This window comes from Rhinoraja longicauda, chromosome 15, assembly GCF_053455715.1.
Source record: "Rhinoraja longicauda isolate Sanriku21f chromosome 15, sRhiLon1.1, whole genome shotgun sequence".
Classification (NCBI taxonomy): Eukaryota; Metazoa; Chordata; class Chondrichthyes; order Rajiformes; family Arhynchobatidae; genus Rhinoraja; species Rhinoraja longicauda.
Genome location: NC_135967.1, coordinates 17,421,695 through 17,449,468, shown reverse-complemented (window position 1 = coordinate 17,449,468; position 27,774 = coordinate 17,421,695). Strand labels below are relative to the sequence as shown.

The following is a 27,774-nucleotide window of genomic DNA, read 5'->3' as shown; positions in this document are numbered from 1 at the left end:
CTCCTGCCTCATGCCTCTGTAATCCCCTTTGCTATACTGTAATACTGACACTTCCAATTTTCCCTTCTGCCTTTCCATTTGCAGAGTAAAACTTATCATGTTGTGATCACTGCCTCCTAATGGCTCTTTTACCTCTAGTCCCCTTATCAGATCAGGATCATTACACAACACTAAATCCAGAATTGCATTCTCCCTGTTAGGCTCCAGTACAAGCTGTTCTAAGAATCCATCTCGAAGGCACTCTACAAACTCTCTTTCCTGGGGTCCATTTCCAACCTGATTTTCCCAGTCTACCTGCATGTTGAAATCTCCCATAACCACCGTAGCATTACATTTGTGACACGCCAATTTTATCTCAAAAATAAGCATCCACTATCTTCCTCTAACTCCTATCACCAAGCCAATTTCATATCCAACTGAATGGCACACCCAGAATCGCATATGATTTAACTTTCCAGACCAGCCTACAATGTGGGATTTTCATAAGACCCTGCTATAATCTACGTAGACAACATCTACTGACCTACCCTCATCCATCTTACTGACCACCTCTTCAAAAAGCTCAATCTTTACTATCCTTTAGATGCAGCGCGAAAACCTGCTCTTCGGTCCACTGAGTCACGACGACCAGTGATCACCCCATACACTACCACTGTCCTACACCCTCGGGATAACTTTACAAGTTTACTGAAGCCAATAAACCTAAAAACGTGTACATCTTTGGAATGTGGGAGGAAAGCGGAGGAAACCCAAGCGGTCACAGGGAGAACATACAAACTTCATACAGACAGCTCCCTTAGTCAGGATCGAACCCAAATCTCTGGTGCTGTAAGGGAGCAACTCAACCACTGCGCCACTGTGCCACCAAAACATGAAATCAAGTTCATGAGAAACTATTTCCTATACATAAAGTCATGCAATCCCTAATCAGTCCTTGCCTTTCCAAATGCATGTAGATCCTACCTCTCAGAATCCCTTCCAGTAGCTTTCCCACTCCTGATTTTAGGCTCAACAGCCTGTGGTACCTTGGTTTGTATTTGCAGCTCTTCTTATATTTAGAGCACAACATTAGTTACCTTCCAGTCTTCTGGTACTCACCTGTAGCTAATGTTGATACAAATATCTCTGCAAGGTTCCCGGAAATTTATTTCCTGGTATTCTCACAATATACTGGGATGCACCTAGTCAGATTCTGTGCTGTACTGTTCTATGTTATACAATGAACATGCCTAACAATAGTATGTATCCAATTTATACCAAAACTATTACAACTATTCTTTCAGTGACTTATAGTGGGCAATCACAAGCACTGTGAGTCCAGAACATAGAACAGTACATCATGGGCGGCACGGTAGCGCAGCGGTAGAGTTGCTGCTTTACAGCGAATGCAGCGCCGGAGACACAGGTTCGATCCTGACTACGGGTGCTGCACTGTAAGGAGTTTGTACGTTCTCCCCGTGACCTGCGTGGGTTTTCTCCGAGATCTTCGGTTTCCTCCCACACTCCAAAGACGTACAGGTATGTAGGTTAATTGGCTGGGTAAATGTAAAAATTGTCCCTAGTGGGTGTTAATGTGCGGGGATCACTGGGCGGCACGGACTTGGAGGGCCGAAAAGGCCTGTTTCCGGCTGTAGATATATGATATGATGATATGATCATCGGAATAGGCCTTTTAGCTACAACATCTGTGCTGACCACAATATAATCACATCTGTCTGCACATGGTTTTTATCCCTGCCAATTCATGTGACTGTCTAAATGTCTCACAAATCAGGAAGTAGGGTAGAGTACAGTCCCAGTCTGTGGCAATAGTGTTGAAGTGAAGATGGTTAAGAGTTTCATGTTATAGAGTCATAGAGTCATACAGTTTGGAAACAGGTCCTTTGGCCCAACCTTTCCACACTGACCAACTTGCCCCATATATACTAGTCCTACCTGCCTGCATTTGACCCATATTCCTCTAATCCTGTTCTATCCAGGTACCTGTCTCAATGTTTCATAAACGTTGCAATAGTACCTACCTCAACTACCTCCTCTGGCTGCTCATTCCATACTCCTTGAGTCCTGGCAAAATCCTCATAAATCTTCTTTGCACCCTTTCCAGCTTGACACCATCTTTCCCTATAACATGGTGGCCAGAACTGAACACAATGCTCTAAATGCGGCCTCACCAGCATCTTATTAAATTGCAACATGATCTCCCAACTTCTATACTCAATACTCTGAGTGATGAAGGCCAATATGCAAAAAGCCTTTTTGACCACACTGTTTACCTCGGTACCACTTTCAACAAACTATGTTCCTACACTCCGAGAGCCCTCTGCTCTACACCATTCTCCAGAACCCTTCCATTCACTGTGTAGATCCTGCCCATGTTGGTCTTCCCAAAATACAACACATCACATTTCTCAGTATTAAACTGTCTCAGTTGACCAATTTCCCTCCTGTGATAAATAAAGTTCTATCGTATCGTATAGTATCGTATGGTATCATATTAAATTCCATCAACCGTTTCTCAGCCCGCGTGCCCAACTGATCAAGATCCTGCTGCAATTTTTAACAAACATCTTCATTATCAACAATACCACACACTTTTGTGTCATCTGCAAACTTGCTAATCATGCCCAGTCCGTTCTTATCCAAATCATTGATATAGATGACAAACAGCAATGGGCTCAGCACAGAACCCTGAGACACAGAATGTGTCACAAGTTCTAGGCTAAATATCACCAGCAATTTGTCCTGGTGCAAACACATTGATCCTATGGCCAAAAAAGCATATTGATGTTTCTCGTTCCTCACAAGACTAAGGAAATTCAGAGCATCAGAGTCTCACATGACTCTTACAAATTTCAATAGATGCACCATAGAAAATATCCTCTTTGGATCCTCTGAGCGAGTCTGCAAGAAAGTGTGGAGAATTGCAGATGCAGCACAGTACATCACTCAACCCAGCCCCCTCACACCGCCCCCTCCTCCCCACCACCCACACTATTTACCTGTTACACTTTTATACCATCTCTTTACAATGTAAAAGAGTCATTGTCACTGCTGATACCTGTGTGGTACATAAGCAGGTAAGAAAAGTCAGATTCTTTATAGATTCGGTCATTTAACAATGTGTGGCACGTTGGAAAATTCTATTTCTATCCATGCATCAAAATCATTATTATTCCTCCTATTTAACCATTATCAGCATTAAACAATGCTAAAATAAGGAATAATGAGTAGTTAAAATACCCCCCAAAACTTATTTTTTAACATTTTAAAAACAAGATTTCAAAATTAAAAATAGTCTGGTAATGTAAATTTTGTAAAACAATTCCATAGAATTTGTACCATAGGGTGTATTATAGGGTGTACAAAGAGCAATTCTGTGCACAATGGTCTTAACCTTGATTGGGTATTAAATTGTGCAAAACTGTGACAATTCAATAATTGTTTCTTTGTGTGCAGATGACTTCTGCTGATATAATTGTATTCTTAGGGTGACCTTTAGAATATTATTATTATATTTTATAAATGTGTAAATATAACTGTGACATTGTGGCATTCATTGGTAATTAGCTTTGGAGACACAGATTGATAAGAGATGTAGATAAATAATTGGCTTCATGGAAGGAAGCAGAGGGTGATGATGGAAGGTTGTTTTTCTGACTGGAGGTTTGTGATGAGTGGTGTGCCTCAGGGATCAGTGCTGAGCCCATTGCTATTTGTGGCATTTATCAACAATTTGGATGAGAATATGCAAGGCATGATTAGTTAGTTTGAACATGACTTTTAAGTGGGCAGTATCGTAGATAGTGTAAATCGTTAATCAGAATTACAGCAGGGTCTTGATCAGTTTGGCAAGTGGGATGAGGAATAGTTAATGAAGTGTAATGCAGATAAATGTGAGATGTTAGGAGGTCAGTCCAGGGAAGGACCTTCATTGTGAATGGCAAGTTTTCTTTAATAGGAACCTGAGGGGGAACTTTTTCACACAAAGTGGGGGGTACATGGAATGAGGTGCCAGAGGAGGTAGTTGAGGCAGGTACGATAACAACACTTAAAAGACATGTGAACAAGTACATGGATAGGAACGTTTTAAAGAGGTATGGGCCAAACACAGCAAGTGTGGCTCGCATAGATTGGACATCTTGGTCAGCATGAGCCAGTTAAGCTGAATAGCCTGTTTCCATACTACCTGACTCTATGACAAATCCAGGGCAAAAATCAAAAAGGACCACTTTGCAACATAATTATATAAGGGGCAAGAGTGTTATAAAAACAAGCCTGAAGGCTTTGTGTCTCAATGCAAGAAGTATACGTAATAAGGTGGATGAATTAAATGTGGAGATAGTTATTAATGATTATGATATAGTTGGGATTACGGAGACATGGCTCCAGGGTGACCAAGGCTGGGAGCTCAACATTCAGGGATATTCTATATTCAGGCGGGATAGACAGAAAGGAAAAGGAGGTGGGGTAGCGTTGCTGGTTAGAGAGGAGATTAATGCAGTGGAAAGGAAGGACATTAGCTCGGAGGATGTGGAATCGATATGGGTAGAGCTGCGAACCACTAAGGGGCAGAAAACGCTAGTGGGAGTTGTGTACAGGTCACCTAACAGCAGTAGTGAGGTTGGGGATGGCATCAAACAGGAAATTAGAAATGCGTGCACTAAAGGTGCAGCAGTTATAATGGGTGACTTCAATCTACATATAGATTGGGTGAACCAAATTGGCAGGGGTGCTGAGGAAGAGGATTTCTTGGAATGTTTGCGAGATTGTTTTCTAAACCAACATGTCGAGGAACCAACGAGAGAGCAGGCCATTCTAGACTGGGTATTGAGTAATGAGGAAGGGTTAGTTAGCAGTCTTGTTGTGCGAGGCCCCTTGGGCAAGAGTGACCATAATATGGTAGAGTTCTTCATTAGGATGGAGAGTGACAAAGTCAATTCAGAAACAAGTGTTCTGAACTTAAAGAAAGGTAACTTTAAGGGTATGAGACGTGAATTGTCCAAGATAGACTGGCAATTGATACTTAAAGGGTTGACGGTGGACATGCAATAGAAGGCATTTAAAGATTACATGGATGAACTACAACAATTGTTCATCCCAGTTTGGCAAAAGAACAAACCAGGAAAGGTAGTGCATCCGTGGCTAACAAGGGAAATCAAGGATAGTATTAAAACAAAAGATGAAGCATATAAATTAGCCAGATAAAGTAGCATACCAGAGGACTGGGATCAATTCAGAGTCATCATCATCATCATCATATATATACAGCCGGAAACAGGCCTTTTCGGCCCACCAAGTCCGTGCCGCCCAGCGATCCCCGTACATTAACACTATCCTACACTCACTAGGGACAATTTTTACATTTACCCAGCCAATTAACCTACATACCTGTACGTCTTTGGAGTGTGGGAGGAAACCGAAGATCTCGGAGAAAACCCACGCAGGTCACGGGGAGAACGTACAAACTCCTTACAGTGCAGCACCCGTAGTCAGGATCAAACCTGAGTCTCCGGCGCTGCATTCGCTGTAAAGCAGCAACTCTACCGCTGCGCTACCGTGCCGCCCTTGTCCAGCAGAGGACAAAGGGCTTAATTAGGAAAGGGAAAATAGATTATGAGAGAAAACTGGCAGGGAACATAAAAACTGACTGCAAAAGCTTTTATAGATATGTGAAGAGAAAAAGACTAGTTAAGACAAATGTAGGTCCCTTGCAGTCGGAAATAGGTGAATTGATCATAGGGAACAAGGAGATGGCAGACCAATTGAACAACTACTTTGGTTCTGTCTTCACTAAGGAAGACATAAACAATCTGCCGGAAATAGCAGGGGACCGGGGATCTAATGAGATGGAGGAACTGAGGGTAATCCAGGTTAGTCGGGAAGTGGTGTTAGGTAAATTAAATGGATTAAAGGCCGATAAATCCCCAGGGCCAGATAGGCTGCATCCCAGAGTGCTTAAGGAAGTAGCCCCAGAAATAGTGGATGCATTAGTGATAATTTTTCAAAACTCTTTAGATTCTGGAGTAGTTCCTGAGGATTGGAGGGTAGCTAATGTAACCCCACTTTTTAAAAAGGGAGGGAGAGAGAAAACGGGGAATTATAGACCAGTTAGCCTAACATCGGTAGTGGGGAAAATGCTAGAGTCAGTTATTAAAGATGTGATAGCATCACATTTGGAAAGTGGTGAAATCATCGGACAAAGTCAGCATGGATTTATGAAAGGCAAATCATGTCTGACGAATCTTCTAGAATTTTTCGAGGATGTAACTAGTAGAGTGGATAAGGGAGAACCAGTGGATGTGTTATATCTGGACTTTCAGAAGGGCTTCGACAAGGTCCCACATAGGAGATTGGTGTACAAACTTAAAGCACACGGTATTGGGGGTTCAGTGTTGAGGTGGATAGAGAATTGGTTGGCGGACAGGAAGCAAAGAGTAGGAATAAACGGGTCCTTTTCGGAATGGCAGGCAGTGACTAGTGGGGTACCGCAAGGCTCAGTGCTGGGATCCCAGTTATTTACAATATATATTCATGATTTGGACGAGGGAATTGAATGCAACATCTCTAAGTTTGCGGATGACACGAAGCTGGGTGGCAGTGTTAGCTGCGAGGAGGATGCTAGGAGGCTGCAGAGTGACTTGGATAGATTAGGCGAGTGGGCAAATGCATGGCAGATGCAATATAATGTGGATAAATGTGAGGTTATCCACTTTGGCGGCAAGAACAGGAAAGCAGAGTATTACCTGAATGGTGGCCAATTAGGAAAAGGGGAGATGCAACGTGACCTGGGTGTCATGGTGCACCAGTCATTGAAAGCAAGCGTGCAGGTGCAGCAGGCAGTGAAGAAAGCGAATGGTATGTTAGCATTCATAGCAAGAGGATTTGAGTATCGGAGTAGGGAGGTTCTGCTGCAGTTGTACAGGGCCTTGGTGAGACCGCACCTGGATTATTGTGTACAGTTTTGGTCTCCTAATCTGAGGAAAGACATTCTAGCCTTAGAGGGAGTACAGAGAAGGTTCACCAGATTGATCCCTGGGATGGCAGGACTTTCATATGAAGAAAGACTGGACAGACTAGGCTTATACTCGCTGGAATTTAGAAGACTGAGGAGGGATCTTATAGAAACATATAAAATTCTTAAGGGGTTGGAGAGGCTAGATGCGGGAAGATTGTTCCTGATGTTGGGGAAGTCCAGAACCAGGGGTCACAGCTTAAGGATAAGGGGGAAGTCTTTTAGGACCGAGATGAGAAAACATTTCTTCACACAGAGAGCGGTGATTCTGTGGAATTCTCTGCCACAGAAGGTAGTTGAGGCCAGTTAATTGGCTATATTTAAGAGGGAGTTAGATGTGGCCCTTGTGGCTAAAGGGATCAGGGGGTATGGAGAGAAGGCAGGTACAGGTTACTGAGCTGGATGATCAGCCATGATCATATTGAATGGCGGTGCAGGCTCGAAGGGCCGAATGGCCTACTCCTGCACCTATTTTCTATGTTTCTATGTTTCTATGACTCTATTACTCTATGACACAGGTACAGACATATTTTTACATACCTTATTTTTTAAATCTTCTCTAGGTCCAGCACTGTTACAGGTGTAACACATGGTTTACTTGATTACATCTAGTGCAGTATACACAAGTGCTTTAACCTGTTTCAGGTACATAGATACTTCCTGAACTCAGACAGAGCTCAAAAATAACATCACCTTTGCTGTCAATTTCTACTCTGCTGCTACTTATACATGGCCCATCTCTGATTTTTCCATCTCTTTCTTGACTTCGCTTCTCCTTTTTGGGAGATAGATCAGTGATAAATACCCATTACAAGCCGACATCTTGACTAAACTCTTTCTCATTCATGTTAAGTATCCATTCCCTTCTCTCAGCATCTTTTTCCCTGAGGCAAATCATTTCCTATCATAAATCATTAGGTACTCAAATTATTTTTCCAGATGAATCACAAATTTACTTTCACTTCTTCCAATTTACGGTATTTGGTGATGATGTTACACAACGGAGAAATCAAAGGCAGATTGGGTGATGACTTTGTAAAATGTCTCTGTTGGGACTGCAAGAGTGACCCTAAGCATTCCACTTCCACTCTTACCTCTCTACCTTTGACCTCTTACATTATTCTAGCAAAGCCCAAAGCAAGCTTGAGGAACAGCACTTCATTTCCCATCCTGGCACATTGCGGTCATTGGAGCTTGATACCGAATTCAAATAATTTCAGATAACCTGCCTTTCCTGTTTGTGTCAGATCTGGCCAGTTCTCTCTCCATGGGGGCCAGCTCACCTACTGAGTATTTACAGCATTCCTTTTATTTCTTCCTATTGCTAACAGTTGCTCTGTTCTGCATTCACTGAATGTGTTTTGTTCTCTACTGCCAAACATGCATCTCCCTCTGTTCCACTCCTCTGGAAAGATCTACTCTGATTACAAGACCTTTATTACTCACACTTAGAACATTGACAGCATTTGTGTCACTTGGACAATCTTAATCTCCAATCTATCACGGACACTGCCTTCTCTTCATCCTCCCCCTCATTGTAATTTAAAACATGCTCTGTTCTTGCTCCACAAATTTATCTCCAGCATTTGCAGTGATTTGAGATTATATTGTTGAGCATGTTTATGCACTCATGAAATGGGCATGATGGGTTGTAGATCCAGGGACTGAATTGGTTGTGAAAGTAAGTTCTGATAAACCTCCTGTGAATAACAAGAAACTAAGGTTTTCTTCATTGTTCAAATAAATGTGAATAAATTTGATGAGATCTTTCCACTGGAGTAGTTTGGAATATGAATGCACAGTCTTTCCTTTGAAATTAATTTGTTAAGGTGTTAAAAGTGTGAGTGTTTTTATTCTGGATATGGGGTGCCCTCATTTCAGGAAGAAATTGGCATTTGGGGTCATTGGTTATTAGGGTATATTTAAATTGGGAATTTGAAATTGGTATTTTGAGAGAGTGGAACATTTTGGGAGCATTCTGAATGTTGTGTTTACTTACAAGAATATTTTTTTCCAGAAGCTTAATGGGTCTTGTGCAAGATTTTTTTACATGCTGATTTTGAGTTTTGGTGTTTCTTTGGAAAAAATTGTTTGATGCAATCATACTTTATTTGCAGATGTTCTTAATTACCTGGAGAATCGCAAGTGTCAAGTGTGAGCACAGCAAACTATGTAATTACTAGACACACTGGAAATGAAAATTAAAGCACAGATATTACTTCAAAAAAAATTGTCGATTGATTTTCCAGGGTGGTCAACGAAATCAGGAATGAAGAATGTGGCATTTATGCAGAAAATGACCACGACATAGTGCTAGCAGAGGTAGCTTTAAAACTGACAGCTCTGACAAGTGCTCAGAATGCTGATATAGCAGCAGTAGCTTACAGTATGTGGTCAGCCACCCTGGCAAGTTTCTCCCACCAGTTGACATGTACTCAAGCAGCCTGCATTTAACAGCCTAACTGATTTTTTTGCCACTGTTGGAAGCGAGGGGTTTTGTGTCAGCGGATGTTAAACTTGTACCATTGCGTCCCTTCTCGAATACATAATTCAGGAAGCCCAAGGATGAGAATATGGTAAAATAAAAGCTCACCATGAATTTCCCCCTGTAGAGAACACACGAGGAGATGAATTGGCACGGTTGGGTGCCCAAGAAGTAAAGGAAGGGCAACACCAAGAGGTGACCAGTTAGATGCAGTCGCAGTCAATCAGACTAAGATTGAAGATCTGATACAAGCTCAAACCATAGACAATGAGTTAAAACAAATCTGAGATGGGACATACCCAGTTTCATATGGATGGCCTTAAGAATGGATGGTATGTGGTACCAACCCAAGATTGTCATAAAAATAATATACCAATGCCACGATGCTCATTGTGAATTGAATGACATTCAAAAAACATAGGGGCACCTAAGGGTTGAGGCAACATTGGGCAAATTAAAAAGTGTTGATGGCCAAACATGGATAAGAACATAGAACATAATGTCACACTGTTTAGCGTGAGCCCAGAATAACCCAGATAAACCAGGAAATCCACATAGCATGCCATCCGCACTCAGGTGGAATATTTTAAAGTTTGAACAGAACCCTGAAAACCATGATTCAGAAAGCTGTCCAACAGAACAGTTGCACATGGAATACTGTGGTACCGTTTGTTCTCATGATGGTAAGCAAAAAGGTATCAAGCTCGACTGGGTTCACCCCTCCTGCTTTGATGACAGGATGGCCCATGAGAGGAATTGAAGGTCTCCTGGGACTTGACCTTCAGAACCCGAGCTGATAGTTATTGGTCATGAAAAGGCTGTGTAGCAGCTGTGGGGCAACATCTGGGCTGCACAAATGGCAGCAGCAGCAGTTAAGATGGGATGGAGAAAGTAGTGTAATAAAGCATACAATACGGCTGTGGCAGGGTAAAGCCTATCTAATACAAGGTAGAGCAGAAATTTACACTTAGGATTTATCAGCCAGGAACCTTTCGGCCCCCAAATATTCCTGACCCCACTGTAGTTGATAAAGCAAGTCTCGGGGTATGCTGGACTCTGGCAAAGCGGAATGGTATCATATCAATTAAAATAATTCACTGAACAGAGTAATCACCAGCAGCACAAGCTGCCCGATGCATGCGAGATGTTATCTCTGACTCTCGTCCACCAACCACTATCACAAGTTCCCCAAGTGGAACAGATCAGGGAGAATGGTCAGGCGTCCCCATCACACAACCTACTCCGAAGAAGCAAACGAAAAAGGAAGTCCAAGATGTATTGGAATACTGGCTTATCAGCCTGTACCAAGAACTGTAAATAGGAACAGATATTACTTGTGTTTTACAGAAAAATGATGACCTGCAAAGTGAAGTCATTGATTACGGTGTTGACACACGGAATACTGATCGGTGGCAGTACAGCTCAAGACGTCAGACTGATATATGACCGAACAAAGGTATGGTGTTTTGGAGATGGGACAACTCTAGCATATTCTGTTATTTATAAACTATGTAGTAAATGGATGAATGAAGACAGAATCCAAGGTGTGAAGAGTCCAAAGTTGGGTCGGCAATGGTGGAGGGAAGGTTGGAATCCCAATACAGAAAGAGGGACTGCAAAATGGGTTAGTCTTAAAATGGGACAGATGAAGACCTATAGGACAACATACACTATCAATTGGTGCCCTTGGTGCTGTATATCATAGGTGTACAGTTACCAGAATGGTGCCCAAGACCAATTCGAGATATATACAGCTTATATATATTAGTTTGACACAAATATTGCTTGAGCAAGAAGGAGGGAACTAAATAGGTGGGAGCTCAGAGATAAGACCTGTATGACTATCGACCTTTTTGATGACCCTCGGACTATCCTTAATTGGACTTTGCTGGCTTTTCCTTGCACCAAACATTATTCCCTTATCACGGGGCGGCACGGTGGCAGTTGCTGCCTTACAGCACTTGCAGCGTCAGAGACCCAGGTTCGATCCCGACTATGGGGTGCTGTCTGTACAGAGTTTGTACGTTCTCCCCGTGACCGGCGTGGGTTTTCTCCGAGATCTTTGGTTTCCTCCCACACTCCAAAGATGTTCAGGTAAGTAGGTTAATTAGCTTGGTGTATGTGTAAGTTGTCTCTGGTGTGTGTAAGATAGTGTTACTGTGTGGGAATCGCTGGTAGGCTTGGACTCGGGGGGGCCGAAGGGCCTGTTTCCGCGCTGTATCTCTAAACTAAACTAAACTAAACGAAACTATTTACCTATATGCTGTAAATGGATCAATTGTAATCATGTATTGTCTTTCTGTTAACTGGTTAACACACAACACCGTACCTTGGTACACATGACAATAAACGATACTGATCTAAATGAGAAAATGTATAATTAATGACATAGGCATAGCCTAGAGTGTTGTGATATCCACTATCAATGCCCTTGATCTGGAAAATCTAGACAGCAAACGGAGGCTTAACAGTGTCAAGCAAGCTCTGGCAAACTTGAATAATGATAATAATAAGCTAGATTTGGAAAGGAATATACAGGGAGATTGGGCAGAGGAACAAGCCATGCAAAACAATGAATCACATTATAAAGGAGGACTAAAGTTGACAAGCTCCCGCAAAACAGGACTCTGCGCAGTATCTTGGATGCTAGAAGAACTAAGAGAAATTGCTGAGCAGGGCAGTCAAGGAAGAATTCCCTATTGAATTAGTGTTGAACAATTGGAGAATTTAACTAATAGAAAAATACGCCCAGCAATACCAGGGTGTTAGTTCTGCCGAAGGTTGTGGGGGAGCTACGAGTAAAGCTTTGGGAATAATCCCTTTGAATAAACGTGGGCTGGAAGTTTACCAGGTAGAAAATATAGGCATTAATAGAGAAAGGATAGGGCTAGGAGGTGAAGACATTCCATCTTATGCCATAGAAAAGATTGGTAGGTAAAGCCCTGACTAAATGCCAACACACACGGGATTGTTGTCTGTCCATATCCCATATACACTAATGAACAAGTTCTGTGAGGATTTGAGGCAAAAGCAAATTTAGTTTGCACAATGGAAGTTAGGGCACTCAGGCTCGACATCACCAAGTTTGTGTATAAAAGGAAAGGGAATACTGTATAACCACTTCATTAAACGATATCAGTACGATATCAGTATGGTGTTCATACATGTCCGATTACCAATATGACCTTCCGTATTAACCGACAAATTCCCACCTGAATAGGTAAAATCGAGTTGATTGATATACACAAATGTAATGAAATCACAATAGAAATTTCTGAGGGAATAAAGGAAGATATGGGCAAATACTTTGTGCCTTTTTTTGTAAATCAGCATTTACAGTGTCTGACTGACGCCCAGCTCAAATTGGAGGAATTGCAACTCATATTTTGCTTGGGCAGCTTACACCCCAGCAGTATGAATATTGAATTCTCTAACTTCAATTAACCCTTGCTTTTCCTTTTTCTGCATCCCTCCCCCTTCCTAGGGCGGCACGGTAGCGCAGCGGTAGAGTTGCTGCTTTACAGCGAATGCAGCGCCGGAGACTCAGGTTCGATCCTGACTACGGGTGCTGCACTGTAAGGAGTTTGTACGTTCTCCCCGTGACCTGCATGGGTTTTCTACGAGATCTTCGGTTTCCTCCCACACTCCAAAGACGTACAGGTATGTAGGTTAATTGGCTGGGTAAATGTAAAAAAAATAAAAAATTGTCCCTAGTGGGTGTAGGATAGTGTTAATGTACGGGGATCGCTGGGCGGCAAGGACTTGGTGGGCCAAAAAGGCCTGTTTCCGGCTGTATATATATGATATATGATATATGATATATGATATATGATATATAGTTCTCCGACCAGTCTGACTGTCCCACTGGTTAAATTTTATCTCATTGTCCCATTCTCCTAGGTAACATTTTCCTGGAAACTCGTCCTCTTTGATGTCTCGTTTTCACACCTTACACTTCCTTATCTCTGTGCCTTCCTCTCCCATGACTCTCAGTCTGAAGAAGGGTCTCGACCCGAAACGTCACCCATTCCTTCTATCCAGAGATGCTGCCTGTCCTGTTGAGTTATCCAGCATGTTGTGCCTATTTGCAGTTTCTTATGTCTACACCATACCACTTTATATGGATTTGGCCAAAGTAGGAGTTTTTTGCATAAATATTGCCATTTTCTAACTTTAACCCCTCAGGGTTTCTCTTTATTATTCATAATTTTGAAATTCTGCAGCACAGTGTGACTAATTATGGAATGATTGAATAGTTCTAAAAGCTTTGATACATCAGATTAAAGAAAATAAATTTGAGAAGTTGCATGATTGCATAGGCTTAGTGTTTCATTGCCATGGTAACACATTGAAGAGAATTGGTATGTATAATGATTGCATCCCCTGTCAAAAAAAATCACCAGTTGCCTCTGGACAAAACCAATTATTTTGCACAATGCTATTCCTCTTGGTTCATTGAAACAATGTTACATTCGGGAGAGCTGTAAAAACAGATCTTTATTTGCATAGTATCGTAAAAGAGAGAGTCAAGTCAATATTCCATCTACTCAGTCATTACCAAAGCATCTGAAATGTTAACTTTCTGTAGTTATTCATTGGCCTCGAATCACAGAATAAGATCGTACATGAGAAAGTAATTTGTCTTATTCAATCTGAGCGAGGACTTTGAAGGACATAATCACTGGTCCCTGCATCCTGTGGTTAACCAAAATCCTATAAATGTTCTCAAGAATTTATTCAACATAATTCAAAAAATACCATTAGAGTCATAGTCATAGAGTGATACAGTGTGGAAGCAGGCCCTTCAGACCAACTCGCCCACACCGGCCAACAATGTCCCAGCTACACTAGTCCCTCTTGCCTGTGCTTGGGCCACATCCCTGTTTCTTAAACGATGAGATAGTCCCAGCCTCAACTCCCTCATTTGGCAGCTTGTTCCTTACACCCACCACCCTTTGTGTTAAGAAGTTACCTCTCGGATTCCTATCAAATCTTTTCCCCTTCACCATGAACCTATGTCCTCTGGTCCTCGATTCCTCTACTCTGGGCAAAAGACTGTGCATCTACCCGATCTATTCCTCTCATGATTTTGTACACCTCTATAAGATCTCCCCTCATCCTCTAGCGCTCCATGGAATATAGACCCAACCTTCTCAATCTCTCCCCATAGCTCACACCCTCTAGTCCTGGCAACATCCTCGTAAATCTTTTCTGATGCCTTTCAAGCTTGACAATATCTTTCCTATAACATGGTGCCCAGAACTGAACACAATATTCTAAAGGCAGTCTCACCAACATCTTTTACAACTGCAACATGATCTCCCAACTTCTATACTCAATACACAGACTGATGAAGGTCAAAGTGCCAAAAACATTTTTGACCACCTAATCTACCTGCAACTCAACCTTCAAGGAACCATGCACCTGTACTCCTAGATCCCTCTGCTCTGCAACACTACCCAGAGGCCTACCATTTACTGTGTAGGCCCTGCCCTTGTTCGATGTCCCAAAATGCAACACCTCACACTTCTCGGTATTAAATTCCATCAACCATTCCTCCGCCCACCTGGTCAATCCCTTAAAGGGATTAAGGCAAGGTTCATGTAAATGGGTAGTTATTAACTTGACGGGCCAAAGGGTCTATTTCTGCGTTGTATCTCTCTCTGACTCAATGCCCTCACCATATGCTGTAGATTCCCAATTATGAATTATTTATCAAATTATAGTACCATAGAGTCATAGTGTTATGCAGTTCGGAAACAGACCCTTCAGCCCAACTAGCCCAAGCTTTCAATGTCCCTATGTGCCCTTTGCTTGAGTTTGGCCCATATCCCTCTAAACCTTTCTTAAATTTCTAAATACATTTCCAAATTAAATGTCTAAATGACTTTTTAACATTTTAATTGTGTCCATCTCTGCCACTTCCTCTGGCAACTTGTTCCGTATACCCACGACCCTCTGAGTGAAAAACTTAACCTTTAGGCCCCTTGAAATCTTTCCTGCTTCACCTTAAACCTATGTCCTCTACACTGGGGGAAAAATCAACCAATTAGTTTATCTTTGTCTCTCTTTAAGGCAACGCTTAGCTTTCAATGGTCTAGGGGAAATAGCCCTTGACTCTCCAATCCCTCCCTTTAAATCATGCCCTCCAGTTCCAGCAACATCCTTCTGAAATATTTCCACGCCGTCTCTCGATTAATCACATTCTTCCTAAAGCATGGTGAGCAGGACGGTGCAAGTGATAATTCTCAATACTGGTGCCCCGCAAGACTATCTATTCATAACTGTGTGGCCATATTCTGATCTAACTCTATTTGTAAATTTGCAGATGACACCATTATAGTGGATCAGATCTCAAACAGTGATGAGACGGAGCAAGGCAAGGAGATGGCGTCAAAAGAACAATCTCTCCCTGAATTTCAGCAAGTTGAAGAGTTATTAACTTCAGCAAATGAGGTGCTGTATATGCCCCATCAACGGTGGCGCAATGGAGATGGTCGAGAGCTTCAAGTGTCTCGGTGTACATATCACCAACAATTTGTCCTGGACCAACCACATTGAAACTATGGCAAAGAAAGCTCACCGATGCCTCTACTTTGGGATGAATAAAGGAATATATTATTATCATTATTATTATTATTGTTATTAAGATGAAGGAAGTTTGGCATGTCTCCAGCATCTCTCATCAACTTGGCAGATGCAACGTCGAAAAACTCCTATTGAGTTGCTTCACAACTGGGAGCTGTATTTCTGAGGAAGTTGTCCACAGCTGCACCCAAGATCACAAGAAATTGCAGAGAGTATAATGGATCACACCAACCACCACCACAACTTCCTCGGAAATACAGCTCACAGAACAAGGACCACCTATAGCCTAGTCATTCCCTCCTCTCCTCTCTCGTAGTTAGGCAGAAGATTTCAAAAGCCCAAAAGCACATATCACTAGATTCAGTTGAAGTTTCTTTCATATTGTTATCAGGCTACTGAACTGTCGTGTCACAAACCAAGAGCTCCTAACCTAAATCATTGTGGTCCTTGAAAGATTTTAACTGCACTCTCTCTGTAGCTGTAACACCATAATGCTGTAACACTCTATCCTTCACTCCAGTATTTTCCTCTTTCAATCTCCTTTGTACTTGTGTATGGCTTGATAGTACTGCATGATTTGATGGAATAGCACACAGACCAAGCTTTTTACTGTATCTCGGTGCTGTCAAAAATAAACCAATACCAATTTCTATATATTAGGTGTGGTCTCACCAATGTCTTGTGTAGCTATAACATGACATTGTGTACTCTGTTCCTTGACCGACGAAGGCACCTGTATCACCAATTTTGGAGAACTATGTATTTGTTCCCCTTGGTCTCTCTGTTCTACAACACTTTCCAGAGCTTTACCTGCTTACTGTGTACATCCTGCCCTGGGCAATCCTTTTCATCACTTTAGATGAGAGAAATATTAATTGAAGTCATCACCCATCTCCTTAGCTTCCACACATAGATGACGATAATAGCTTTCCAAGTTGTCAACTTATCCTCCATTCCCAAATAATGAATTCAGGTCTTTATTGGTTCATAGCCAGGACCTTTGTACTTTCAGTTGCAATTCAATTACAGACTTGTCAGACGAAGGCATTGCCCTACAAAACATTATTTGAAAGTAATATAGAGCAAGAATGTGATTAAAGATTTGTTATTGTAATACAAGGATTGGAGAAAAAAGGCAAAATCCAGACTAATGAAAAGACAAAATTGCATAAACGTATTGCCAAGATGTCTTACAGAATCCTTTATATTGAACAAAATGGAAAGTCTTTGTTGGTTTCCATCATTTTGATCAAATCAACACTTACATTAAGTTCCCTTAAAATCTGAATAAATATGTGTAAAAATCATGGGATGATATCCTTCTTGGTTTTGGCCAACGATAGTAATGGTTTTGTATTTCATCCAGTTAGTATTCCACTGTGACTTGTTCGTTTGATGTGTACAGAAGCATAAGAGAGATGCAACTTCGCATCTGTCTCATCCCCTGAAGCAAGATCATCATGGCCAATTTTATGGTGCAGTTAGCAAAAACTCCACTCCTGCTGTTTCCACTCTTACACTGGCCTATTGGTGACCAAATGTAAATGGCTGCTTTACGTGGTAAGCATATATAAATATTCAAATTATCTGTCCACCAATTTTCTATTTCCTCATCAAAGTCAAATGTTTTTAAATTCTCATAGCTAAATTGGATAACACCAAAAATGCCTGCGGAGATAAAAAAAAAAATGTGATTAACCTGCATCCATTACTACACTCATTTACCTTATTACTGCATACAGCAAGTGGAAACAGTAAAGTCAACTGACATCCCAACTGGGCTCAAAAACTAGCACCATTTAAAACTACCCAGCACTACAGAAAGCTACCTCTTAAAGGGGTGATATGTGTGTTTATATCTATCGGTGTCTGATAGATGTTTTCAACTCATCTTTTCCTGGGAGAAATTGAAGATGAGCGAGATCTCTTTTCCAAATCTTCACTGGAAACATTGATGGCAGACATGAGGAAGAGGTGGCTGGTAAATTCTCCAGGTCTATGCTGCAAATGCAACAGGAAGAAACGGCTATCATGCCATTGCCAGGAATCAAGATATACATGCATATTCAGGGCCTTGGTTTGTGAATGCATCTTCAAATACCATGACCCAAAACATCAATGCATAAAACCCTCATCACTTCCCAATCAACACTCTTTATCAATTAATATAATTCTCTACACCCTCACAGGTATAAATACTGCTTGTCTCACACCCACATCAAACAGTTATCAAGGTACAGTGAATACGATACGATACGATACAATATGATGTGATACGATACGATAAACTTATTCATCCCTGGAGGGAAATTGGTCTGCCAACAGTCACAACGCACAACAAGGTGCACAAAAACTTGAAATTAAAAAGTGAAAAAAAAGAAAAGAACAAGCGACTGTCGGCTGGCTGCCATGTGCACAGCGCCTAAACCAGAACGAACCGGAACGAGCCCCTCCCCCACACCGGCTCCCCCTTTGTTCTCCCACTGTTCCTCACGGCGGTCTCCCCATGTCGGGTCCTCCATTGTTCTTCAATGCGGTCCCTGCAAGCCGGGTCCTCCACTGTTCTTCACGGCGGGTCGCCCAAGCAGGGTCCTGATATTTACAGACGTACATAAATACATGATATTTACACACGTACACTCAGAGGTCAGGCTCCAAGCCAGCCATGATTCCTTCATTGAGACATACATTGGACAAGTGTTTCATAAAACATCGAAAACAAAAGTCCTTCACCGATTAGCCCTGCAGTGGAACACCACCCTCCTACAAAATTCAAGATTCATGACAAGACCCATGTCATAGTCATAGCATCAACCAACAGGGAAACTGGCCCTTTGGCCCAACATGCCCTTGCTGAACAAGATGCCCCACCTACACTAGTCCCACCTGCCTGCATTTGGCCCATATCCCTCTGAACCTTTTCTATCCATGTACCTATCCCAATGCCTTTAAATGTTATGATAATGCCGGCCTCAGCTACGTCCTCTGGCAGCTCATTCCATTTACCCACCACCTTCTGTGTGAAAACGTTGCCCCTCGGGTTCCTATTAAATCTTTCTGCTCTCACCTTAAACCTATGGCCACTGATTCTTGATTCCCCTATTCTGTTACCCTATCTATTCCCCTCATGATCTTATACACCTCGATAAGATCACCCCTCATCCCCCTGCGCTCCAGGAAATAAAGTCCTAGCCTGTCCAACCTCTGCCTATAGCTCAGGCCCTCAAGTCCTGGCAATATCTCTGAAAAACAACTTTCCACCATCACCCTCTCCTTCCTTCCACGAAACCAACTTCTCACATCTTGCGGGGTCACTTCTCAAGAAGGGGAGACATCAGGATCAATTATGCCTCCAATGCGGCAGCACATCCTTCGTCCGCACTAACCGATTTGGAGAAATGGGCAAATAAGGCACCGAAAAGCACTAGGGAAGAGCCACCAAGTGCTCCCCAAAATCTTACACATCCAGCGGCAAAATATGCAAACTCATGGCAATGTGTTCTCCCAGGCCGACATCCCCACCTTTGAGAGTCTGATCATGACCACCAGCTTTCATGGGTGATCCACATCATCTGCATGCCTGGCAGTTTAGCACCTGAGCAAAAAAAACAAACTGCTGGAGGAATTCAGCAGGTCAGGCAGCATCTGTGGAGCGAAATGGACAGATACATGTCATGACCACGCCTCTGGACTTTCACTCTCTGCGGTCTTTTGTGTCTCCACTTTGGCTCCTGGTGTTAGCACTCTATTTTCAGTTCATTTTGATAAGCAATTTCTGGGAATCCCTGGCCCAATGCTGCTCAGCATGTGAGAAGTATTCAGGAAGGCATCAAGCACTTCTCCAATTGGTGTACATGGAGGCCAAATGCAAACAATGGAAGGAGCAGACAGAATGCTAAGCAATTCCCCCCCCCCCCTCTTTCCCGTCAACCTTCCTCCACGGTTCCTGTTGTGACAAGAGTCTGCACATCCTGCATCAGTCAGTTCAAATCCCTCAATTTGAGGGAATGCAAAATAAATTATCTTGTTCGCACAGCTCCACTTATGCTATGTGCATGGTTTATGCATGTTCTCCCTATGACTGCAAGGTTTTCTCCTGAATGCTCTGTTTTCCCCCACATCCCAAATACATGCTAATTAATAGATTAATTAGCTCCAGTAACTTACCTTAATGTTTTCAAAAACTGGGAATTCAGGGTGGAGTTAATAGGTATGTAAGATAAAATAGATTATAGAGGAAAAAAGATGGGTAAAATGGCTAAATAGCTTCTTTCTCTGCTATAATAAAAATGTAAAAAATATGAGAATTTCTATCCCTTAATTGGCTTCATAGTCTTCCAAATCTGAAATACTTCCTGTGGGTGTTGGGTATACCTGGCATGTGAGAAGGAATGGGTGTTATGAGGCTGAAATTTGTAGACAAATGGCTTAAGTAAGGAGCCAAACATAAACTTAAAATCTATCATGCTGTAAACTGTAGGTCCAGTGACTTTATTAATGGATTGGGTGTGAATTTTGCTGTACAATCTCCATGGAGTGAGCAGAAAACAGTACATTGTAAAATATTGATGGAGGCAGTAAAATGTTCAACTCTAAGCACTGCAACTGTGACATTTAAAAATTGCAAACCTGCTTCGGGGAAGTCAGCCTTGGGGGAATACATTGATTGTTCCTTTCAATCCTGCCATATCTTTCAATTTTTGAAGAATGTACGTAGGAACATCTCTCCTGAGTGGTATTGTATATAAAATGACAAACTTTCACCAGCCTTCTCACCTTTCACTTAAATTATATGGAGCTCTCACATAAGCACCTGGCCACTCACTCAGGAACTGAAATACATATCTTTTATTCACAACACTTTTTTGTGCTGTACTTTTCCAAAGCAATATCTTTATTAATCCCCTGGAAGCACAGGCCATTACTTCTGTATATATTTACATTAAGTATCCTAATTCTTGGCATTGCATTTCCATCCATTTTCACTGGTTTTATTATCATCTTTTGCTTGCGTTTCTCGCAGCAATTTTATGAGTTTTTCTATCATCTATTTTGGTTTCAATAATTGCCGACTAAGAGCAGTGAAAAATATTTTTCTTTCCTTTTTTCATTTGCCTGGTGTTTTCTGTGATTGATTTGTGCATGCAGAATAAGGCAATCTGAAACTTTCACCAAATAGAGGAGAGTGTATTAACGTGCGACGATCTCTTTGTGTTTCCCTGGTTAGATGATCACAAAAGTTTATCTTTCTCAGGCAATGATCTGTGCCAACAGTTAACTCATTATGTTCAATATTCTATGAAAGCTTAAAAAAAAGAAAATCTGATCTATATTTACACAATATTCGCATGACAGATTTAAAGGAGAAATGTGACATTGGTTGCAAGTGCAGTATCTGCACAAGTTGGACAGCTGGCCACATTTTCACTGCACAGTTAGTTTCAATGGTGACATGGTATCAGAGGTGAATACCAATGCACAAATTTAAGAGTGATTCTCCTGGCAGATCTAAATTTGTTGACTAAATTGCCCCTACTATAGGTGGGTGGCAAGAAAATAAGCAGGGAGTTAATGGGCACATGAGGGAGAGTGGGTTGCAGAGAAATGAGCAGAGAAATGGGATAGAGGGGAATGGTCTGAATGTTGATGTAGACTCGAAGGGCTGATTAGTCTGAAGTAATCTGAGAAATATGTAAAAATGATATGTTCAGCAACTGAGATTTTTTAGCTTTTTGTTAGTCTCATTCATAGTTGATGCAAACATCCCTTTGTTAGGAATGTTTGATTGTTTTAAATTAAACCCTTCACCAACTTGGCCCAGTAGCCAGCATTTGCTGTTGGATGAGCAGTAGTAATCTCTGACAAACTATCAGAAAGCCCAAAGCCTCTAATTTTGGTACCTTCAATAAACATCAGTCCCAGGCTATCATCTCTATCCCTCTCCCTTTCCATTTCTGAACTAGGCTGCCAAGAACTTTGGTGTTAAGTTTAAAATTAGCTTCTCAAGAGTCAAGAGTGTTTAATTGTCATGGGCACTGGAAACCTGCAGGTAACAGTTCTTAGGCTCTATGCCTTCTTCCTGATGGTAGCAGCAGGATGAGAATGTGACAAGGGTGGTTTGGGTCTTTGATGATATTAGTTGCTTTCTTCATGCAATGCTTCCTGTAAATCAACAGAGGTGATGTCAGTATCCACGAAGGACCAAGCAATGGTCCACAACTTTCTGCAGCCTACTCCGTTCCTGATTCAGCTCAATAACCCCTCAGCTCCTACCCTTCAAAGAAAAAAAGTCACAATCTATCCAAACTCTCCCTATAACTCAAGTTCAGGTAACATCCTGGTGATTTTTTTCTGCATCCTTTCCAGCTTAATAACATCCTTCAGATAGCTTGGTGAGCAAAACTGCACACCGTATTTCAAGTGTGATCTCAACAACGACCTGTACAGGTACATCCTGATGTCAGGACCTTTGTATTCAGTACTCTTCCCAATCAAGGCATTCATGCTAAATGTTTTTTCCCCCACCTGATTTGCCACTTTCAGGGGACCACTTACCTGTCCGTCAGATCTTCTTGTTCTGCAACATTCTCTGAGGCTCCATCTTTTACTGTGTGAGTCCTGCCCTGGTCTAATATACCAAAGTGCAACACCTCACAGTCAGAGTTAAATTCCGTTTGCTATTCCTTGGCCCAAGTGATCTACATCCTGTTGTAAATTAAGATATCCTTCCTCAATGCCTACCAATGTTGTTGTCATCTGCAAACTTACAAGCAATGTTAACAACATGGCCATCCAGATCGTTAATGAATATAACAAATAACAGTTGGCACAGTGTTGATCCCTGCGGCACTCAACTGGTCACAAGCCTCCAATAAGAAAAACAACAACCTGACACAATTCCCCTTTGACTCCTTCCCCCAAGCCAATTTAGAATCAAACTGGCTAGCTCTCCCTTGTTTCACTTCAAGTATACAAGATCAAAAGAATCACTGCTATTTTTTCAAGTATAAATTACCAGGTCTGTTCATGCAACTTTGTGTATTGATTTTTCATTTGCTCTGTCCTTTTAAGTGTCACATCTCCGTCTCAGATGTGTAATAATGAAGCAGACACAATCTGTGGGAGTTACATTACTTAGTTTCTATGTTTATTGTTTCTCCCGACTGCGACCTTCCAGGCCTTGTAGCATTCAGCACACACAGCAAGCACACCTTCCCGCTCTAAGGTCACCTGATACACACGTCAAGATATTTGCATATCATTATCATGACATCGTCATGACATCCCTCCTTTACCAGAATTAAACTTTAAATTACTGTGTTCTTTCCCCCAATTAAACAATTCTTTACTTATTATGTTATTTTTCCTTAATACAAATATACAAATAATAACTTGTAAGTTTCCTTTGCCTCTAAACAAATATCATATAATTACTAAACAAAACTATAACTATAGTCTATAACACAAAATCGTCGTATCTTTTGGGAACTCTCCTTTCACATCGTGGTCTACCAGCTGGCACAAGAACATCAGAGTCCGTTGAATCTGCTAAGGTGTTGTCACCCAGACACTGTCTCTGCTCAGCACCTGCATCGCAACGTGCTGCCTCTGGAACTCTGGTCACCACCTCAGGAATCCTGGTTGGCTCAGAAACACCGGTCACCACCTCAGGGATGTCTTCTGGCCACCTCTGAATCGGTAACTCTCGGTGGACTTTGGCCCCCCTCAATTCGAGTGTCTCTCGACATGTACTTTTTTACACTCGATACATTCCTCTTGTAGATAACACCTTCTGGAGACTTGACTGTCACCCTGCTACCGCTCCTCGATACAACATTGTATGGCTGGCAATGGTAAAGAGTGCCCATCTTACCACCATCATCTCGGCTCACAAGCACTTATTTCTGAGTACGTGGCATTATTTCTGAGTACGTGGCTCCTCGTTTCAAGTCGGCATACCATTTTGCCGCACCTTTCTTTTCGGCATCATGGTCTCTCAGCTCCTGGTCTTCCATGATCTCTCGTACTTCTGGCATTTTAGTGCAAATTTTCCTTCCAAACAAGGCTTCTGTAGGGCTTTTCCCTGTCGTTGAGTGAGTAATCGCCCGATATACAGCTACGTATGCTAGCAGCGCCTCCTTCCAGTTTTTCCCTTCGACATGGGCGATTCGTATCCACTTCTCTATGGATTGGTTTTGTCTCTCTACTTCTCCATTAACTTTTGGCCATTTATGATGATGAATACCTGTGGTTCTCACGTACTCAGCAAACGTCTCGGAAACGAACTGAGGTCCATTGTCGGAGTACAATGTAACAGGCAACCCGTGTCTGACGAAAATCTCTGCTAATGCCTGTACAATCTTTTCTGCCGTAGTTGACTTCATCACTGCATACTCATAGTATCTGCTGTATTAGTCTACCACTACCATAATTGATTCACCTGTTGGAAGTGGTCCAAGAAAGTCAATAGCTACGTCAACCCATGGTCCTGTTGGCAACTTTGTACTTCTAATTGGTTCTGGTGGGTTGCTCCTGCTTGTGATTTGGCATCCATGGCAGGTCCTGACAAATTTTTCGGCATCTCTGTCACAACCTGGCCATCAAACTTTGCTCCGCAAATTTTGTTTGGTACCAACGATGCCTAAATGTCCTTCATATGACTGCACTGAATTGACATGCACTCCGATGTTAAGCACTCCCAGCTTTCGAGCTTTACTTCTACTGAGCAGAAGTTCTTCTTTCTCCTCTATAACCACGAATTCTGCATCAGTTTTTCTATCTCCAACTTCTACTTTCACCGTGAAACATCCAATGATCTGCAATGGTTCAGTTGCAGTGTATGGATATAACTTCCTACTACACCTCCCTGACGTGCACTGGATTTTCTGCTGTTTCAAGCATTCCCACAGTGATCTGTCAATTACATTGCAGTCGCTACCAGAATCCACAATCACTGGCACTGTAACACCTCCGATGGTCACTGCAACTTTCTCCAGATGGTTATCATTCAATACAAACTGATAATTCCTTTTAACAGCATGTTCACCGTCCTCATCACTGTCGTCATCTTCTACGTGACGGACGTGACTCTTCTTTTTCTGCCACGGTCTGTCTATCTTGTCACTGGACTTCACTTTCTCCCTTGCCTTGGAAGATTCACTCTTGTTGTAATCACTTGTATTAAAAAGGGAGGGAGAGAGAAAACGGGGAATTATAGACCAATTAGCCTAACATCGGTAGTGGGGAAAATGCTAGAGTCAGTTATTAAAGATGTGATAGCATCACATTTGGAAAGTGGTGAAATCATCGGACAAAGTCAGCATGGATTTACCAAAGGCAAATCATGCCTGACGAATCATAGAATTTTTCGAGGATGTAACTAGTAGAGTGGATTAGGGAGAACCAGTCGATGTGTTATATCTGGACTTTCAGAAGGCCTTCGACAAGGTCCCACATAGGAGATTGGGGTACAAACTTAAAGCACACGGTATTGGGGGTTCAGTGTTGAGGTGGATAGAGAATTGGTTGGCGGACAGGAAGCAAAGAGTAGGAATAAACGGGTCCTTTTCGGAATGGCAGGCAGTGACTAGTGGGGTACCGCAAGGCTCAGTGCTGGGACCCCAGTTATTTACAATATATATTAATGATTTGGACGAGGGAATTGAATGCAACATCTCTACGTTTGCGGATGACACGAAGCTGGGTGGCAGTGTTAGCTGCGAGGAGGATGCTAGGAGGCTGCAGAGTGACTTGGATAGATTAGGAGAGTAGGCAAATGCATGGCAGATGCAATATAATGTGGATAAATGTGAGGTTATCCACTTTGGCGGCAAGAACAGGAAAGCAGAGTATTACCTGAATGGTGGCCAATTAGGAAAAGGGGAGATGCAACGTGACCTGGGTGTCATGGTGCACCAGTCATTGAAAGCAAGCGTGCAGGTGCAGCAGGCAGTGCAGAAAGCGAATGGTATGTTAGCATTCATAGCAAGAGGATTTGAGTATAGGAGCAGGGAGGTTCTGCTGCAGTTGTACAGGGCCTTGGTGAGACCGCACCTGGAGTATTGTGTACAGTTTTGGTCTCCTAATCTGAGGAAAGACATTCTAGCCTTAGAGGGAGTACAGAGAAGGTTCACCAGATTGATCCCTGGGATGGCAGGACTTTCATATGAAGAAAGACTGGATAGACTAGGCTTATACTCGCTGGAATTTAGAAGACTGAGGGGGGATCTTATTGAAACATATAAAATTCTTAAGGGGTTGGAGAGGCTAGATGCGGGAAGATTGTTCCCGATGTTGGGGAAGTCCAGAACCAGGGGTCACAGCTTAAGGATAAGGGGGAAGTCTTTTAGGACCGAGATGAGAAAACATTTCTTCACACAGAGAGTGGTGAGTCTGTGGAATTCTCTGCCACAGACGGTAGTTGAGGCCAGTTCAATGGCTATATTTAAGAGGGAGTTAGATGTGGCCCTTATGGCTAAAGGGATCAGGGGGTATGGAGAGAAGGCAGGTACAGGTTACTGAGCTGGAGGATCAGCCATGATCATATTGAATGGCGGTGCAGGCTTGAAGGGCCGAATGGCCTACTCCTGCACCTATTTTCTATGTTCTATGTTTCTATGTCCCTGGATTTACTTTTCCATTTCTTTGCAAAATGATCTTTGCCTCCACACTTCCTACATGTTCTACCTTTTGCAGGACAACATGCATCTTTCCCTATGTGACCCTTGTTGCCACACCTGTAACACTCAATCTCACATTCAGGCTTACTTCTTGGTCTCCCGTGGGACAACCAGTTAACTTGCCCAGTCTTGGAATCTTTCAATTTCATGCTGTGAAATTGTCCCTCAACAGCTTCCAGTGCTGCTGCAATCGACAAAGCATCATTTAGGTTTAGCTCACCGCCTTTTTCTAGCAGCCTTCTCCTGAGCTTGTCTGACCTGCAATGCTGGACAACCTGATCCAATATCTGGTTTTCCACATCAGCAGCCACATATTTGCATCCCACAGACATCTGTCTGAGTCTCGTCACAAATTGTGCAACAGTCTCGCCCTCTTCCTGTGTTGTCTTGCGTAATAAATGGCGTTGCAATGTAGCATTCGTCAGCACCACATAATGACTGTTCAATGCATCAACGGCTTTCTAATCGTCATACTTCATTCCGGTGTCAGGGAGTGATTTAAACATTTCTCGAACTTCTGGCCCCGCGGTGAAGAGAAGTCATTCCATTTCACACTAACAGTACTCGCATCACCCGTCGGATCGAAGTGTGGAACTCCGCGAAGTGCTAGGAAATCAGCTCCAGCGACTGCCATTTTGACCTTTTTCGAACCTTTTTTCCAGCAGGTAGTCACGGACTCAGAATCCAAAATATCCAAATCCAAAATCCAGAATATCCAAAATATACTCGCCAACAATGTCACATCTCCATCTCAGATGTGTAATAAGGAAGCGGTGTGGCGGGCACAATCTGTGGCAGTTACATTACTTCGTTTCTATGTTTATTGTTTCTCCCGACTGCGACCTTCCAGGCCTTGCAGCATTCAGCACACACAGCAAGCACACTCTCCAGTCACTTGATACACACGTCACAATATTTGCATATCATTATCATGACTCATCGTCATGACATTAAAGTTTTCAAGTTTCACTTGGATATAATTATTCATGCCTTGAGGAACAGAGAAACTA

At 42.3% G+C, this 27,774-nt stretch overlaps 1 protein-coding gene and 1 long non-coding RNA gene across 3 annotated transcripts in view; one reads left to right on the top strand and one right to left on the bottom strand.

The window, feature by feature from the left end:
• The window catches only part of LOC144600553 (uncharacterized), a 32,960-nt gene extending 16,903 nt beyond the window's left edge, over positions 1–16,057 (top strand). The window contains exons 2-3 of the long non-coding RNA XR_013548153.1: positions 10,845–10,953; positions 15,826–16,057. This is a non-coding gene — a long non-coding RNA (uncharacterized LOC144600553). The remainder of the gene's footprint in view (positions 1–10,844; positions 10,954–15,825) is intronic.
• The window catches only part of LOC144600552 (5-hydroxytryptamine receptor 2A-like), a 141,219-nt gene that overhangs the window by 60,014 nt on the left and 53,431 nt on the right, over positions 1–27,774 (bottom strand). The window lies entirely within an intron of this gene.